This window comes from Falco punctatus, assembly GCF_963210335.1.
Source record: "Falco punctatus genome assembly, chromosome: Z".
Taxonomy (NCBI): domain Eukaryota; kingdom Metazoa; phylum Chordata; class Aves; order Falconiformes; family Falconidae; genus Falco; species Falco punctatus.
Window position 1 is genome coordinate 21,223,586 of NC_137586.1, and position 18,053 is coordinate 21,241,638.

Genomic DNA, 18,053 nt, shown 5'->3' on the forward strand with positions numbered 1-18,053 from the left:
GACATGACATTAAGAATATGTAATAAACTAAGATAACTATGAAAGCAAAAATCACAAGTTAACATTGCTCTACCCTACTAACTTACTCACGTGTTAGACAACGTAATTCTTAACCGCCTAAAACACTCCATAGTGATTCAATTACTAAGGCACAGGGTCCTATTAATAACTGAAAACTATAAGACATATGTATACACAGAATTAACTAACATTATTGTCTTTTCATTGTTTTTAATTTTAATTTGGAAAGAAAAATTATTTACATAGGACTCCTTCTCTACTAGGATTTTTTCAGTATATTTGTAAGTTAATCTATTTGTTCATTTTTTGCAATTAATTTTGTAATATTTCAAGTTTATCTTATCTCTCATCATTGATCTGCTCAAAGATATTTGACAGTACTGCTCAAAACAATCAAAATGTCCTACTGATTCCCTACACACCAATAAAGAGAGGTAAGTTTTGTCTTCTCTGTCTTAAAATTATTATACTGGATGAGCCCAACGACTTGACCATTCCACAACAGTCAGCAACTGCCAGTATATGTATGAAATGTCAGAGTAGAAAATACCCATCTCTGGTAACACCTTCCTTTTCCCTCTAAGTTGGCATTTCACTCTAGGCACTCTATAGGATAGAAGCAGATATTCACATTTTGCAGAATGTGCAATTAATTAGGTACTCAACATAGAGCCTTTCTTGATTCCTTCCAGACTCCAAGGTTAAATGGTATCTTGGGGCATTGTGTTTGATGGGTTAATTACATAATACAGCTCTAGCTATCTTACCTGCATTTTCATTGACTATAGCTCTGCCTTGGTATTATCAGCAAATAGAAAACAGTAAGATTTATTAACAATTCAAATAACTCTTGCCAATGTAAATTAGCATCTGTCACTACTAAATTTTGCCTCCCACTGTGCTATCCTTTCACTTTCTTGTTAGATTTCTCAGTCATCTTTTAACAAAGCCAAGTGATTTGTGCCATTTTCAGAATCATCTTTCACACTGTTCATCCAGTTACGACTATTTATTACATCAAGCAATGGCTATCTTTAGTATATACCCCTGTAAACATTCCTCTGTGTTGAAAATCGGTCATTTATTGTTCTGTACAAGATACAGCACTACACTGAACGTTAACCACCTCCTTTCCATCTCACTGGAATCAAAGCCCTTTCTTCAAAGACGCCTTGCACAGTGAAAGGTGTTATTTTCTTCACAATGTCTCTGTATGTCACCAATTATCGTATTGCTCACAGTGTATCAAATAAAAATTACCATTAGCTACAGCATTTTCCTGCCATCTTGATGTGCTATGAGCTCACAAAGTTCCTGAGCTACGAAGACTGAATCCTACTTTAGTCACAAGCAAAGGCTTAGCTTTGATCTCAGATAAGCTGTTCGCTAGTAAGTGCTCAACACATTTCTGAAAGTTGGAACCATACTGCAAATACAGCTACGCATGCTATGAACTACAGGGCTATATATTCTGCCTGAAACCAGTATCAATATCTATAGTGAGGTCTGATGTTTGCCACCAATGTCAAATGTTGCAAAAGCAAGTCAAGCTTGCCAAGCAGTAAAGTGACTGGTCCAAAAATCCTAAGAGTATTTTTAAAAGCCTGTCTTTAAACTTTCAACACACACTGAAGTCAATCTTGCATGCTTTTTCTTCTGCATACATGAAGGTAAGAAACTGAAATATTTAAGCCAAAAATTGAAGCTGTCATGGAATGGCTTGTCTCCAGATGGTATCCAGAAACTGCAGCTTTAAATAAAAGATTGTGTATGGGAATCTTAATAAAATGTCAGAAGTTGACAAATATCGCATTAATTTCCAGGCACGTCATTGGTATATCCACTAGCGCTCAAATATACTCTCTCCTTAATTTAAATCAGCTAGTTCACCGGCTCTCAACTAAATAGGTTCTTATCTGTCTGTTTTTCTCCTAGTAAACCCTTTCAGATGATGCCCAGCTTTGCGATGCTGCTTTTGGTGTGGAGCAACACTACTGGGTCATGCTTCACACTTTGGAAAAAGGCCACCTAGCCACCACTGGTACATACTCTTCAGGAAATCTGCTGAAGAGTTTCCCAGCTTTGAAAGGAGAACTAATTGGTGTTTGTTTGCACTATGCTTTTTCTGCAGCCACCTAACACAACAAATAGGAAGGACTTTCTCTTTTTTTCCCCCTCCAAATCATATATTTAATTGCAGGGAGTAGGTAGGGAGAAGGTTTGTTACTGCACATTGAGAAGCACCTTGTAGAACTTAAAGGATCTGTATCTGTTTAAGAATTTCTTACTAAATATTTATTGTATGGATGTCCATAACAAATGGAAGGTGCATAGCAGTCCTTTCTAATGCCATGTTCCCCACTAGTCTGATGTTAAGCCTTGTCTTCCCACCTCTCATCACCTCGTAAGTCACCAGAACACAAAAGCTCAGCCATCAGCATGAAACGTGCAGAACAGTCTGTGTTGCTGCTGAACATGGGTGTACAGTAAAAAAAGTCCCGCAGCTTGGGCAAGGCCCTCCTGCTAACAGCAAATTCAATGGGAGAAGCCTTTGGCTCTCAGAACCGTAGCAGCATGATTTTACAGAATCATAGAACCACTCAGGTTGGACAAGACCTTTAAGATCATCAAGTCCAACTGTTGAGCCAGGACTGCCAAGTCCACCACCAAACCACATCCCCATGTGCCCCATCTACACATCTTTTAAGTACCTTTCAGGGACAGTGGCTCAACCACTTCACCAAAAGGGTTTTCAAGCATTGGAACAGGCTGCCCAGGGAAGAAATTCTTCCCCATACCCCTGGTGCAACGAGGCCATTTTCTCTTGTCCTATCACTTGTTACTTGGGAAAGACACCAACAACCACCTCAACACAGTGTCCTGCTCAGGTAGCTGGGGAGAGCGAGAAGGTCTTCCCTGTCCTCATACTCTTTCACATGTTGCTGACATCACAGCAACAAAACTTTAATTGATATTCAGTTTGAAGACATCTGGACTAAGCAGGGGTTTAAAGAACTGGTTTGTTCTTCCAATTATATAACAAAGCCTTATGACTGCCATCCACATTGAAGCAGATTAGGTCGAAGATCTTATGCAGACAGCAGTTTCTGAAGCTGAACAATAGTGTTCTTTGAGAACATAAAAAAACCCCCAAGAGATGAACGGTGGTCAAGATGCTCAGATATTTTGTTGATTATACCCTCTTTCGGTTTATCTGTATGTTACTTAATCCTCTGATGTTTAATAACTTGTCCTTTGGGGAAAATAAAAAAATCTTTTTTCCTAAGGAAAAAAAAACCCACAATACAAAACCAAACCAAACCTAAAGCCCCTGCTTCTTCCTGATTTTACCAATTTCTCAAAGATTCCATTTGGGTCCCAAGTGCACCCATAACAGTTGCTACTTCAAAGAGTGTAATCTTTCCACATATTTATACATCTCTGCACAAATACTTTATAATGAAAGCCTGCCTAACTCTCATGTGGCTCCCACAAGATCTTACTGCAAATCAGAGGAGTTTGTTCTATCTGTGAGTTAACTGTTTCAGTTACCCAGCAGACATCTCTTAAGTATTGGCTGGACTATCCATACTCTCATTATTTGTCCTCAGCCAAACAAGATGTGAAACTACCCTGCCACTAATAATAAATGCTAAAGATAGTATTTTAAGTAAAATAAAAATAATAATAAAAAAATATCTGAATGCCATATACCTGACAGTTGAAGAAAATCAGTCTTAACATCAAAACTGTGGTTACTAATAAACATTTATACCATACACTAGTTGTGATACTGTCAGCTCAGCATGGGGAGGAAGCAGAGGTTTTTGGATGATCTATGCATATATTGTGTTCTCCCTCAGAAAGGAAGATATCCCCATGTTAAGACTAGGCATTGTTAGATTGGAAAAATGACACATATACCCCTTTGGAATAACACAGCCCTTGATTATAGTCTAGGAAATTCCTCCTGGAAATGGACAGGCTATAAAGTATCCATTAAGCCAATTACACAGTTCTTCACTGCTGAATATGGATGTCATAGCAACATAGCAGTATTGTCTGAAAAAAATACTAAAAATATTTCCTTAAACAGATTTTTTCATTTCATTTGTTTCTATTGATTTTAATGGTTTTACTCTCAGCATGGAGGGTGGGGGAGCAGAGGGGGAACCCACACCACAAACACAGGCACAATATTCAAAGTAACATTAAAAATCTCTCAGAGTGATAAAACTACATGTACACTTTTACCTCCCTTTAGAAACCCAGAAAGTCTGGTAAGAACTGTAATCCATGAGAATAAAAATGCATACTTTGAGACAGGAACAGTTTCCTCATAGTGATCACCTCCAAAGGACATGTTACAAGTGAGGGACTGAGCCTGGTAGTTCAGGTCTTTCTGGGCTGAAGCACACTGTGGGCATCACTTTGCACATATAATACTGCTGTCAGCCTACGATAAATATACATGGGGGGGGTGGTGGAGAAAAAATAGGATACTTTTCTGATGTCAGCAAAGGTACAAAAAGAATTTAAACTTCTGCAGTAACCATGTTCCCAGACGGCAGCCAGAGCACTGATGCAATTTTGTGAAGACTTTGCATGTATAAGAGAAAGAAACTTCCAACTCCAAAGACGTAGTGAAGATCCAACTAGAGTCAATGCATGGCCATGAAAAAGTCTGGGCTGCATGCTTAAAAGAGATATGGGGTTTATTGATAAGATTTTAGAACACTTCACATTTTTTGCATAAAGTTCTTGACTCAGTGACACACTCAGTGACCCAGAGGTTAAGTAAATACGAGCCTGCAGTTAATTGCATTGAGAGAGGCAGCATGCATAACCACTCATGGTGTAGATGCCTTGTCCTGGTAGGGCCTCTTCCACCCAGGCCTTCTGTCCCTCAACAGGAGATCTGCTGCACCTCAAGGACTGTAAAGAGGCTTCCTCCACTACAGACTTTGGCACCAGCATGGAAAGTGAAGCTAGGGCTAGAAGCAGTCCATTGACCAAAAGGCCCTATCCTGCTTGTCCTTCAGTTTGAGTGTTAATCAAGCTCCAAGCCCAATGGAGGCTGGAACCAAAATGCTCAAGAGCACCTGGAACCTTTCATTGCACTAGCTCCCGCACCCACACAGCCACAGATCCCAGTTTCAATCCTTCTGGCTGCCTCTTTCTAAGTAACATTTCTAAAAGCTTATGTGAACACAACACAACCATAGAACATTCATTCAATACAGGGAACACTCATCTTACATGACTGTACTTTGTTTCTGAATATCTATCAGTGCTATTTTAAAAAGATGTCTGTAACACACAAAAAAAGAATAAATGATATTATTTTACTTGATTTGAAAAGTCTTGTATTTACAAAAAAGGAAAAAACAAAAAGCCAACAAGGAACGTAAAACAGGCCAGCCTTAGAAATTAATGTAAGGCTTTTGTTTATATTGCTTATCAATGCAAAACTATCTTTGATTGTAGCAGCATTCTTAATACAAAAACTGTATTCTTATTAACTAAACATTTGGGTTGAAAGCCCATCTGTTCAATTAATATCAAGGGCATGCACTAGGTTTTATACATAAGCTTCAGTGAGGAACATAACTAAGCCTGGCATTGTGATAGTGGTGCTCATTGTTTCAAGGAAAGATACTCAGTAAAAGCCAGGGTTAAATACTCTACATGACAATCATTTTCTGAAATGTAATTAACAGAAGAAAATAAAGTACAGCCTGGCACATACAGAAAAATATGTATAGTAAGGGATGCAACCATATATAATAATCTCTGAGACTTCATGCTTCCTTAGAATTTCACAAATACTGTTTTGAACATCATAAAAAGCAGATCTTTGCCTCTCTTCACGTCTTTCCTATAATGAGCATACTGTGAACTTAAAGAGCACTGTACTACACTTGTGTTCAAGTACTGTTTAGCTTAACTAAAATCATTTGCTATAGACAGCATAGGACACTGCCTATACAGAGGACTGTTGTGGTTTGGGCTTTTTTTCATGTGTAATCAATTACAGCTATCATGCTGTCTGCTGACCTTCAATTAGCAAAAAAATCTATCCATTTTTAAAGGCTATAACAGTAAGAGTGAACATTTTTTGAAGATTGGTAATTGGATTTTTCTTATTTAGCAAGTAGAGACGTGACAGCAGCTGCCTGGAAATACAGGGAACACTTCCATGTAAATTACAATAATTACTGCAGTTTCAGCTGAATGGAAAGTAACTTCATCTTATTTTTTGGTAAATGAGAAAGGAATCCACCTAGCTAGCATAATGGGATCCAATTTCTTCACAGATGGCTGATAAAAATCCTTGAGAATATACTGTAACAATTCTGCATTAGCAGGGAATGGTTACAATGACCTAATCGGACATAATGACCTAATGAGGGTTTTAAAATTTTATTTAAAAAAAACAATCATTATAAAAATAGGTATTAATTAATACAGGCAAACATAAGAGATTCAGTCATGTGTAAGTATAATGCCTGTATTACTTTTGTCATTTAATTTAATACTTGCAATATTTGGTTCAGGAGAAATCAGAATTTTCTTTAAAACAGGATTATTAGGAACAATTATTGTATGTCAAGCATAGGATGATGATTCTTTTTCCTTTTTCACACACTTGATAACAATTATAAAGGCAACATTTATTTTTTTTAAGCACAAATGCACAAGTAGGGCTAAAACAAAGCCCAAACATGGTTTTGTATTAAGTGCATTTCAGTTCTGTACATTGATAGGCATGACTTAATTCCTTAGTGCAAAACTTTTCCATAGAGATAAAAGCTTATATAATTTCATTTTCTAGCAGTATTGCAGCTTCAAGCTAGTTCAAAGCTGCTCTACATAATAATGTAGATCAATATTACAAGATGACAATTTCTAGTGTTTTCATCAATAAAGTTGTCACACACACACAGAGGCTACCAAAAAATGCTGCTGGAACATACTGTTGATAATTTCACATTTCTTCAGCTATTAAAACCAGTATGAGTCATGCATTCACCCGTTATCCTCAGCGTCTTTACTTATGCCCTCTCCTATTGTGTGCTATCTCCGTTCTGAGTTTGTTGGGTTTTGGTGTTTGGGATTTTGGGGGGGGGGGGGTTTGTAATCTTTTAATGTTTAGAAATTGAGTTGTGTAGTAATCTTTTCCTAAAAGAAAACAAAAGTCTTCCAGATTTCTTTGGCTTTAGACTTGGTCTGATTATTCACTGAAGCAACATTATTTTGTAAGTCCCAGCACAGTTTCTAAGAAAGACTGTATACTGTGCAGTTCATTCTCATTGCTGAACAAAGGCTGGCTTTTCTGATTTTTTTTTACTTTCTGTGACTATGAATAATATGAATATCACCCACAAATACTCATGCTACCCAGTGATCATGCAATCATGCACTGCAAATCAAGGTTCTTAAAAGGTAAAACAAAATCCTACCTTTATGTAGCCCCAAGAAACTGAGAGTAAATAGTTTGCCTCAGGCATTTTTGATTTTTTTTTTCTGTACTACCAGTCTGCTAATCAGTTCTTTACTATCTGATAATGCAAAAGACTTCCAAGAAGAAAGATTCTTTCTTCTATCTCCCAATTATTTTTGCTGATTTTCAGGTTCTCAGCAACTGTGTGCACAGGAGGCATACTGAAATGAAATCCAAACGCATGGTCTTCTGATTGTATAAATGCCATTTGTAAAACTCCAGGCATTCAGAGGCAACATTGAAGAGACATATTGTACAAGCTGAAGAAGTATCTGAAGAGCTAGGGATATGCATATTTCCTGAACACCAGGACTTAATGAATAATGTACGTCAAGATGCTCAGATGCTGGAAAGACTTGCTTTATCAACAGCTACCAAATAAGGACCTGAAGGGGAAGCTACAAACGATGCCAGTAATCCCTCCCATAGAGCCTAACTAGCAGCCAATAGTATGTCATCTTAACGATATAAATCTGAGGGGCTGGTGACATGATGTACAGTAATTTCCCATTGGCCAGCACAGGGGACTCTCCTGAGCACGGGGTATATCTTTTTGGTTTTTTACAGCAAATGCCATTTAATAACGGCATCCCTGCCTGCAGCATTCACATACCATTCAAAAATAACTGGGTTAAGGTCTCCCTCTTTCAGCAGCATTTGCCAGCTCTCTTCAAAGGATGCACCACCCAAGCAGCTAAAATCAGTATTGTGCATATTCATATGGATAATTTTTCATATGGAAGTATATTTAGAGTTTTTTGTGAAGATAAAAACAGAAATAGAGCTACTAAGTTTCCCGATCAATCTGTGATGTAGCATCACAATGAAAATGTTTTTGGCTTTTATGCCATCTAGATTAAAAACTGATCTACTTAAACCACTGGGTAGTCTGTCAGTTTCTACTGCTTTTTTATTTTAAGAGATAAAAGCAGTTATTATTAAAATAAAGCAAGTCATGTGTCCTACAATTTCCAGTAAATGTTAAGTTTCCATGGAGAAGTCAGAAGTGAGATAGTAAGGGTTCTCAAATTCTCACTGTATTTATTTAACTTCAACTCATTCTGCCTTGGCAGATTAATATAATCAATTACAGCTATACATCATAGAAAAAAGGGGATTAATTGAGCATGGAGTGTGCCAGTGAGCTGACTCAGAGAATTATACAAAATATCCCACCATCTGCCATTCAGAGACCAAAATTTGAAAGGAGGAATGCACTATCTTGCACTACTCTGTGCAAGGCATATGCACTACTGCAGCAAATTTCCAAGTCTGATTCCATCAAAAGAAGGGAGTGTTTCCCAATATGGCAATGAGGAAATGTCTAAGGACAAGCCGAATGAGATGCAGTGTTCAGCCTAAGCCCACACTGCTGATTCACTGAAGATGCTGACCGACAAGGGTCATAAGGGAGGGTTTGGCTGAAGTAGATTCTGCTTCTCTGGGTGATGCTACACAGCAATGTCAGCAACGCCAAGTGCATGAAAAAGAGTTGAACCTGCAAAACTCAATAGGGCAATACATGATATTAACAGATTTCTTCCTTACAGAAATATATAGCAATGTGACAATTGAATATAGTTAATGTATTAAAAAAAAAACCAAACATGAATGAACACATTACTGATGTGTTTTCCTTATAATACACACAATTATACCTGTCCTAGATGTACACAGGTAGATAAATACGAAACAATTAAGTTCTAAAAACAGACCTGGGTTATTAGAGAGTCAGCAAGACAAAGCACCCAAAAAAAGTGCTTCTGGAAAGTAATTCTCATTTTTCCAGCTCAGCTTCGTAACACTGAACATCAGGCTTGTCTGCATCTTTGTTGCATCATTTTCTGACAATCCACAAGAGAGCACTGCTGCCACCTACCCAGCATCAATGCTGGTAATTGCAAAAATGCTGCCTCCCTTCAGAAGGCAATTTCAATCATGATGTAGAAAACAGTAAAGTAACAGCCATTATAATTCTGGGTACTTAAGTGAAGCATGTGGGTATGAACGTTTGGTTGCAATAGGTAGTATGAACAGACAGTGGAAAGCCAAGTTTTTAAGTTACTTCTCTTACTTTGTTACTTTGAAGACTGGTTCTTTGTTACATCTTATTAACAACTGCTCCCAAAAGCACAGAACTTGTTTCAGACAAGGAATATTTTAAATGGCTGCTATGTGAATTACACAAATTGTTTAGCATGCATAAAAAAAAAAATCTTCCTTGAAGTTTTTTTGATCCCCACCAATGTATGTGACAAAGACACAGCCCTAATTACTGAATTTATTAAAGGACGGTATTTATAGAGCTATTAGATAGATAATTCTGATGTAAAACCATGAAAAAAATATTCTTCCAATGTATATATGTCATAAACATTTATTTTAGCTGCATATTAACAATATTGATAATAAGAAAATAACAGCTCATACTGACAGCTTATTACTAATTTGTATGATTCTTCCAAGATCCGCAGCCTCAACCTCATAAAACTATCAAATGCTGTGATACAATTTACTAGCACAACTTCACTGGCTCAGAAGGCATGTCCTATGACTTTAGCTACATGTAAAAGTTGGGAGATTTGTAGCAGCACTGATTTGCAGTAATCATTTTGGCTGATTTTCATCCTCAATTTCCAGATGGGAATGAGTAAATAATTAGCTTTAGAGGAGGTTATGCTGGATAGATGAGTGCACAGCAAATAGCTGCCACACACAACTAAATACCTAGAGCAATTCAAGGTAAGAAAAAGAGAATTTAGATATAAGCTGAAATCCAGCACTGTGAAAGGGAAATTCTTGTTTTCATACACAGATACATCCATGAAGATAAAACATGGGGTGGGAAGGGAATAATGACATTTTCTACAATGGTTCCAACAAAGCAAAGAATATGCAAATGAGAAAGTGATAATTTGAACTGATAGTAACTGAGAAAAAAGGAAGTTTTTAATGAACACTGTTGTGTGTTTTGAAAGCATCAAGACAATGACCTTGAAAGGCAGAAAGACGATGAAGTCCCTTAATACCCACAGGAAACATTAGCTGTTATTTAATCAACAAGCCTGGACAACTTTCTTTGCAGGAGTCATAAAAAGAGCTGGCAGAGATCCCAGGAGCTGTGATATTCAGCTTTAGCAAATTTTGAAAGACTGCAAAAATGTTAATTTTCTGCCAATTAAAATTTGCAAGCAGGATGCCTGGGTAACTTCAGGCCACTTCACAAAACATCAGCCCTGGGTAAAATAATGGAAAAGCTGAAATACACATATTCTAGGCATTTGCTTGAGAAAGAACTAGGGCCTTGGAGCGTAATTAATGCCAGGCAGTATTGTTTCATGTCTCTGAACACGTAATATTCTTTGATTTTTGTAGGGCATTTTATTTAGAACTGTACAATATTCTGTAACAGCACTCCTAATGTTGAGAGAGGATACATTAAATGGATTAAGAACCTGATCACTGACCCAATTTCTAACAGCCATCAACAGGTCATCTTCATCTAATGGGACTGTTTCAAGTCAGGCTTTGCAAGATGTGAGACTATTTTACGGTATTCATGTGAAAACTTCCACAGAACAGAAAATCCAGGGGCAAAGGAGAAAGGTAAACTGTGAGGATGTGGAACTCACCAGCAGCAGCCTCACTTGTTTAGTATGATGACTCCATTCATGTAAAATACAGTTCAAAGAATTTAATGGCAAAAGATAGCCAGCAACAAGCAAGACAGTCCGTGAGTACAAAATGGTGGAGTACACTGAAGAAAGCTGAAACCCTGAAGAGTTTAAAGAGTCACAGCAGAACACCTCATAGCAATACTGTGAGCCTCAAAAATCTGCATCTCCTGTGATGCTAAATAAACAGAGAGATACTATAAACACACCATTCTGGTGAGACCAGTGATGGAATAGTGCATACAGCTCTACTGTCTCTGTTTTCCTAAATGCTGTCACGTACAACACGTTGGAAAAAAATTACAAGTGTTACTCAGAGGATAGAGAAAATGTTTTATTGCAAGATAAAAAACTCAGGCTGTGTAGATTCAGAATAAGGCTACTGTGTAAAACCTGACAAAAAGGAAATAAAGTGTAGGGGACCTGGTTCACTAGCACCAAGGAAGCAGCAAGAAGCAATGGAAGGCAGCTGAATCTGCCTCAAACTAACAGAGCTGAAACCAACTCAAACTACGAAGAAGACATGTGAAGTAACTACAAGAATTATTAAATTAGCATACACCAGCAGTGAAGTGGTAGATCTTCTGTTCTTTGGTATCTTCAAATCAAGAAAAACAGTCTTTTTGAAAGATACATTTTAGACAAATGCAAGTCATATTAGTCAAACACAAGTCAGTGAGTTCAATATTTCCACAGCTATGTGCAAATTAGCCATCCGAGAGTCAGGAGATCCAGTAATCCACTTGGCCCCATGAGTCTATGACAGCTCAATCTACCTATTTCAGATGCTCATTCTAGAAATTCTACCTTCTAAATAACTTGCATAAAGAGCCTTCGTGACATGTCTTCTACAAACATGCTCTGCTTGAAACCAACTGTTAAGAAATTAGAAGCTGTGCATCTGTGATGAAAACAGGATTGCAGTGAGTTACCTCAAACATTCTTATAACTGAAGCAGTAATCTTGAGCTCTGTGCAAGCTTCTGGAGCTGTCAGTACTTATACTTTTTAAACTATTTCTTGATTCTTTAATAAAGCTCTGTACCATTGCCACAGTCAGTAAAAAGTTACAATTAACCTAAATTTTACTGTCCTTCAAGAAAAATGTGAGGATTTTCATTACTAGGTTGCTTTTTTTTTTTTTTTAATCATTCCAAGCAAGTGCAAAAGCATGCAGTTTCACCAACATTAGTGAAGGTTTTAATCCTTTTATTTATCTGTCATACTCATCATCACAATTTGCTAGAAGGACTTATAGCCTGGAAACCACTGTAAAGCATACATACCAGACTATGTACGGAATACAAGACATTCAAGGATAGCTCATTTCCAGCTCACGCCCCCGAGATCTAGAATAGGGCTTCTGATACAGAAACACGTTACTTGCAAGGGCAAGAATTATACCCTCAGAAGCCTGGCAGAAACCTTGATCCTCTAAAATAAAAGTATCTGTGTTCCTTTCTGGCTTTTGTTAGTAAGTGTGAGAAACTATGGACTAGGGTATTGTTTATTAAGATTTATGTTAAGCCTAATGTAAAGATTAGGCAACAAAAGATAAGATAACCACCAGATGTCCAGGATGCCTCTTGTGAAAGATAAGATAACCGCCAGATGTCCAGGAACCGACAGAAACAAGACAGACAACCCCACATAAGGATATATGAATGAAGGGTCAATACCTCCACTACTTCATGAACACGGAAGTAAAGATGTATAAAAAGGGACTGTTTGAACTGCTCAGTGCGGCAGTTGGTGGAGCGCAGACTCCCCTGCCGTCCAGCGCTGTTTTTGTTCATATTCTACTTGCTATAATTAATAAAATTTTAATTGGATTATGATCCGTTGTGGTCTCAATTTATAACAGTAAGCAAAGATTCCTGAAGGTTCAGTCAGCAGGAAAATAAGATGGCAACATTTCAAACCTGAGGAAAGGATAGGAAGATGCCTGAAGGGCCACTTTATTGATTCAGTTGCAGTACTTCTGAACTGTCCCACAGACCTACAGTCTTGGTCTTTCCTTCCACAGGTCAGTGACGGGTAACACGGGAGCTCCAGCTGAAACATGCTTAGCTTACAGGGCAGAACAGTACTTCCTGGCTTTCAACTGCAACCGCTGGATTGACTATGAAGCTGCTGACTAGGAACCTTCAAAGAGACGTCTGAACATCTACCCTGAATACAAGTGTATTGGATGTAGTGAGTATGTCTAGAAAATGGCAAAGAGTAAAACAAAGAGGATGACAGCTAAATGCATCACTGACTTCAGTTTTCAAGGTTGTATGCATTACAAACAGGAACCGACAGCCTGAAGATATCTCATGAGCCAAATGAGAAGCCTGTTTGAAAATATCAGAAAACATTTTTAGTCTGAACAGAGAAGAGCAATAATCACTCATATCAAATCCAGCTCCTACTGGTCACAAACACAGGACTGTTTTTACAGCATTGGCCAACCCCAACTGGCATTTGCACTGGCATGCACCCTAGCAGAAAGCCTCCCAACAAAATAGAAGGTCTACGCAGTGCTGGAAGACCATAGCAGAAAAGAATGGTTGTTTCATCCAGCAAGCAAGGGCATGTGGCTGAACTCAACAGAGCTAAAACCGAGAACTGGTCTGGAGGAAGCAGCAGGACAGCTAGGGACAATGAAACTATGCTGAATCAACCAGCCTTGCAACGAGCGAGGGGAAGCAAGCAGCCGACTCAATGTGAGTGATAAAGCAAGCTTCAATTTATTACGGCGCGATTATGTCTTATATACAGTTCCAGTTAATTTTATGCCTACAAATCATCTGCTAATTGGCTAAGCTCTAAAGGGTTACATTTTCATACGTCCTCCTACTTGCGGTTTCTGCGGATAGCTAGCTACATATATTTTTTTCTCTCTTGTCTACGCGAATTCCTCAAAGTTATTTACAACATTAGGCACAAGGTCAGTGTTTTTCTCAGCTTCCTTATCAGCATGCCTCAGCACAGCTGCAAGGCCTGCTTCAGCTAACTTACACTAACTTTGTTTCACAAAGATCTTTAAGGGAGTCATGGCCGTGATCACACAGCCATTCTGCAACACAGCCTCACCAAACTTCTCTGGGTTACACCTAAGCCTCCCTGACTAGAAGGAAAGAAAATGTAGAACTTCATTTAAAAAAGAAAAAAAATCAGGAATTTTACAAATACAAGTTGTTCCAGCTGCACAGCTATCAGCTGCCACACACCAAGTGAGCAGCAGGGTTGGAGACAAAGTTGGGTCATAACGCTGGTATCAAGAAGAGATGAACTCCGCTGGTGGCTGAGAACCGATGGCTGCAGTTGGAATGAATTCCTAACTCTTCTGAAGGAGTCTCAGCTTTAAGGACCCTAACTATAGCATAACTTCTGCTTTAAAAAGGCTTTCTTGGCAGCCTCCTGCTTGTCAGAATTACATTCATTAAACACAATGGAAGCCTAAGCTATATAATTTTACAGAACTTTTTATTTGGGAATACATACTTCTCATGCATCAAATATGATAATTTTATGTTGCTGAACAGACTGAGATGACAACGTTCTTCTGAATTATTTTGGGAAAAAACATAGTAAAACCCAGAAACTGGGGTGTTTAATAAAGTTAGGCCCCTTTATTAATAAAAAAAAAATTATTTTCTGGCAAAATACATAATTCAGTGTTTGTATTTAGTGCCCTCTAGTGGTAATATAAGCATTAGCTATGAATATATAGGAACACATTTAACTTTTTTCAGACCAGAAATTTCAGCGTGGTCCACCAATTTTCAATCATACCACAGCAGAGGTCTTTACGGGTTTTCTCTACAACTGCAGTATTTTCAATAGATACTCCTGAGCAACTGCACAAGCAACAAAAATTACACTGTATTTCAACCCGTGTTCTGGGGACCACTGGCAATATTTTAAGACACAATATTCACTTACAGTTTTCTTGCAGGAATTCTACATAACAATGAGCATAGTGTGTACATAATGGTTTCTAAAAGAACACAACCCTGCAGTAAATGGAGTTTAATTTCAAATATTTTCCTTGTTTGCAATATTCTGCTATATATTTATTTCCCTCAATTCAATGCTGTCAAAACAATGAAAATAAAACTTCAAAAGCTACTGTTAAAAGCTAATTTTAGATGACAGAAAAGTAGATCAGGGTGTGTAGACAGCAGATTTGAGGAGGCAGTTGCCCTAGCAGAAAGCAATGACAAATAGCTGAGGTGGTTCTCTCTGTATCCAGCGTGGCAACCCACAGAATCAAATGCATAACCACAATCCCATGATTTTGTCCATTAAATTACTATTGTGAACAGCACCTGATGTGAGCAGAAGGCTTTTCAAGTTCTGCCCTAAAAACTTCGTTTAAAAAAGCACTTTACCTTTAGTTGGATATATATAGATAAGTATCAGATATCATAAGCCCACAATATATGTGTCCATACATACCCACAGCATACTGATGCAGACATATTGCATGTTTGTATCACAATGGGACAAGTTATTTACACCTCTGGCCTGGAAATGCCTCCAATGATACCCTGAGTTAAGGCAGTATTTTTTAAAATCTTGCTTAAAATCATTGCAACGTTAGTGGAAATACTTAGTTCACTCAGTTAATCCATCATATCAGCATATTTGTCAACAGAAACTAAAATGTTTTGCTCCAAGTTTTTCCTCTGTAAATATAAAAGATGCTGGCACATAAATCAAATGTGTGCTCAGCTTGCACTGGACTTGAGCTCAGGGAACCTGGAGGAACCTGTGAGATTTTATATTTTGTACTTTTTGTATCTACTTGATATGCAAAAATCCATTGTATTTATGCAAGCGATTTTAATGACATGATTCTCTTGCTATTAATCCTCCAAACAACTCTGCAGGGAACAATCCAAAATGCAACTTTCAAAACAGCTCTGGAAGGAGCAACAAATAACCACAAGAGAGCCCTAACCTGGAATTTTTATAATTATTCATTGCCTTACAATACCCTGGCACCAACTTTTTGCTTTACAATAATTACCATATTTTATAGAAACTACAATTTGGATGGAAAAGTGGAAAATAAAATAGAAATTATTTAATTATCACTTTACTTTCAGGACTTATCCCAACACACCTCTTACACAAGCTGCTGAGGCTTTACTCTGACCAAATCTAAAAACTAAACAGTTCCAGCGCTCCCTTAGAAGACCCATTCTCTGGCCTTCCAGCCTCCTTTTAGGAAGAGTCCTCTCTGGGAAGAGCAGAACCAAGACCTGTTGTATGTGGAAGGGAAAACACATTTATTCCTCTTCCCTTAATGCTTGTATTATGTATTATGTAAACTGTATCTATATGGTGCACAGGACAGTGAGATAGCCGTAACAAAATAGAGTAAGAAAAAAACCCAAAATAAATCAGATATGGGACAAAAAGGTAAGACTTCCTCCTTAAAACTTTATCCACGGATGGCATAGCAATTAATTCTTAGTCGCATCTTTTTGCCTATTTTTTCTTAGAGACTGCTGTTGGCCAGTTCTGATCTTTCTCTTCAGTTCTTTCCCTTACACACATCGCTTCCTGTCTTGGGGACAATGACAACAGAACAGCCAAAGCACTGCTATCACCTTCACTCTGTCCCCTTACCTGCCAACAAAAATGCAGTCTCAAATATAGTCGAGCAGTTTAGATTATACTGGATCTTTTGTTCCATTGAGCTGCCACTTCTTTGTCACACTTTGAATCCGGACATTTTCCAAACAACATATTGAACCCACCCCCGCTTCCCAAAGTGCAGCCCCAGACAGCGATGTTTTGTCAGGGCAACAAATACACAAAACTGGCAAGTTTGGCTGTAAGTGGAATCTCAGGGCTATACTCCTATGCTCCTCAGCAGTAAGCCCCTATGCTTTACAGACCCTTTAACATGCTTTACAAAAAGCAAAGAAAAAATAATCCGACTTGAAAGAACAGTGTGATCTAGTATATGCATCTCCTTCACATGGCTACACCTACTTCAGTGCTGAGACTTTCAGTCTAAACGCGCTTAAGAAGAGTTAACATGTCAGAGGTACCGCAAAGACATAAAACTTCAGTAATGCACCGATATCCACCAATACCTTTACCTTCAACAATACCAGTGTTGGAGAAATGTTGCTATTAATAAAGAATACTATATGGAGATACACTCGTTTCCAGCTCCAACTAACCACTCATACCCTGCGGCACAGGAATTCCAGCAACTTGTTATGTGTTATCCCAGCTACAGCAGCTGCAGGTGCCTTTTCTACAGCTTATTTGCATAAGTAAGATTTACAAGCTACATCATTGTTAATGCCTCATCCCGATACTCATATTAGGGGATAAGAACACAGTGACGTTTAAGCCTCTTCAAGACAACTTGTGCTAAATCCGTAACGGTGTTCACACTGGAAAAACGATAAAGATGATTTCTTCTAATATCAAAAAAACACCTCTGCAAATAAGTACTTTGTCTTTTAAGTATCATGAAAAGAGAAACAAGATTTTTTTTCCTAAAATATATTTGTAGGAAATTCTAACAGTTCATTTCTGACTGAATGGAAAAGATTTGGCTTTAAACCTATCAAAGTTTTTTCTCCTTCTGCTAACTTATATCCAGTTAACATTTGCCTAGTTAACATTGGCAGCCATATCTGACAGACACAGGAGGTAAAAAATACAAGTAAAAAATACCAGCTTGCCATCAGTTTCAAGGAGGAATAATGCACTTATTCCTTGATCACCCCTCAGATTTGTAATTCTCAGGCTGTTACTCACAATTTAAAGATATCTAGAAAGAAAAGCTGCTGTTTTCTCCTCCTTTTATCCTTTATGAGGCTTTCCCCCCTCAAAATA

The 18,053-nt window shown here is 37.9% G+C and overlaps 1 protein-coding gene and 1 long non-coding RNA gene across 10 annotated transcripts in view; both read right to left on the reverse strand.

Moving 5' to 3' along the window:
- Window positions 1-18,053, reverse strand: part of PDE4D (phosphodiesterase 4D) — a 626,273-nt gene that overhangs the window by 17,530 nt on the left and 590,690 nt on the right. The window lies entirely within an intron of this gene.
- On the reverse strand, window positions 12,688-16,708 carry LOC308056963. The gene is made up of 2 exons (XR_013925045.1): window positions 14,272-16,708; window positions 12,688-13,868 (listed from the first exon to the last, which is right to left on the reverse strand). It is a non-coding gene; the product is annotated as an uncharacterized lncRNA (long non-coding RNA).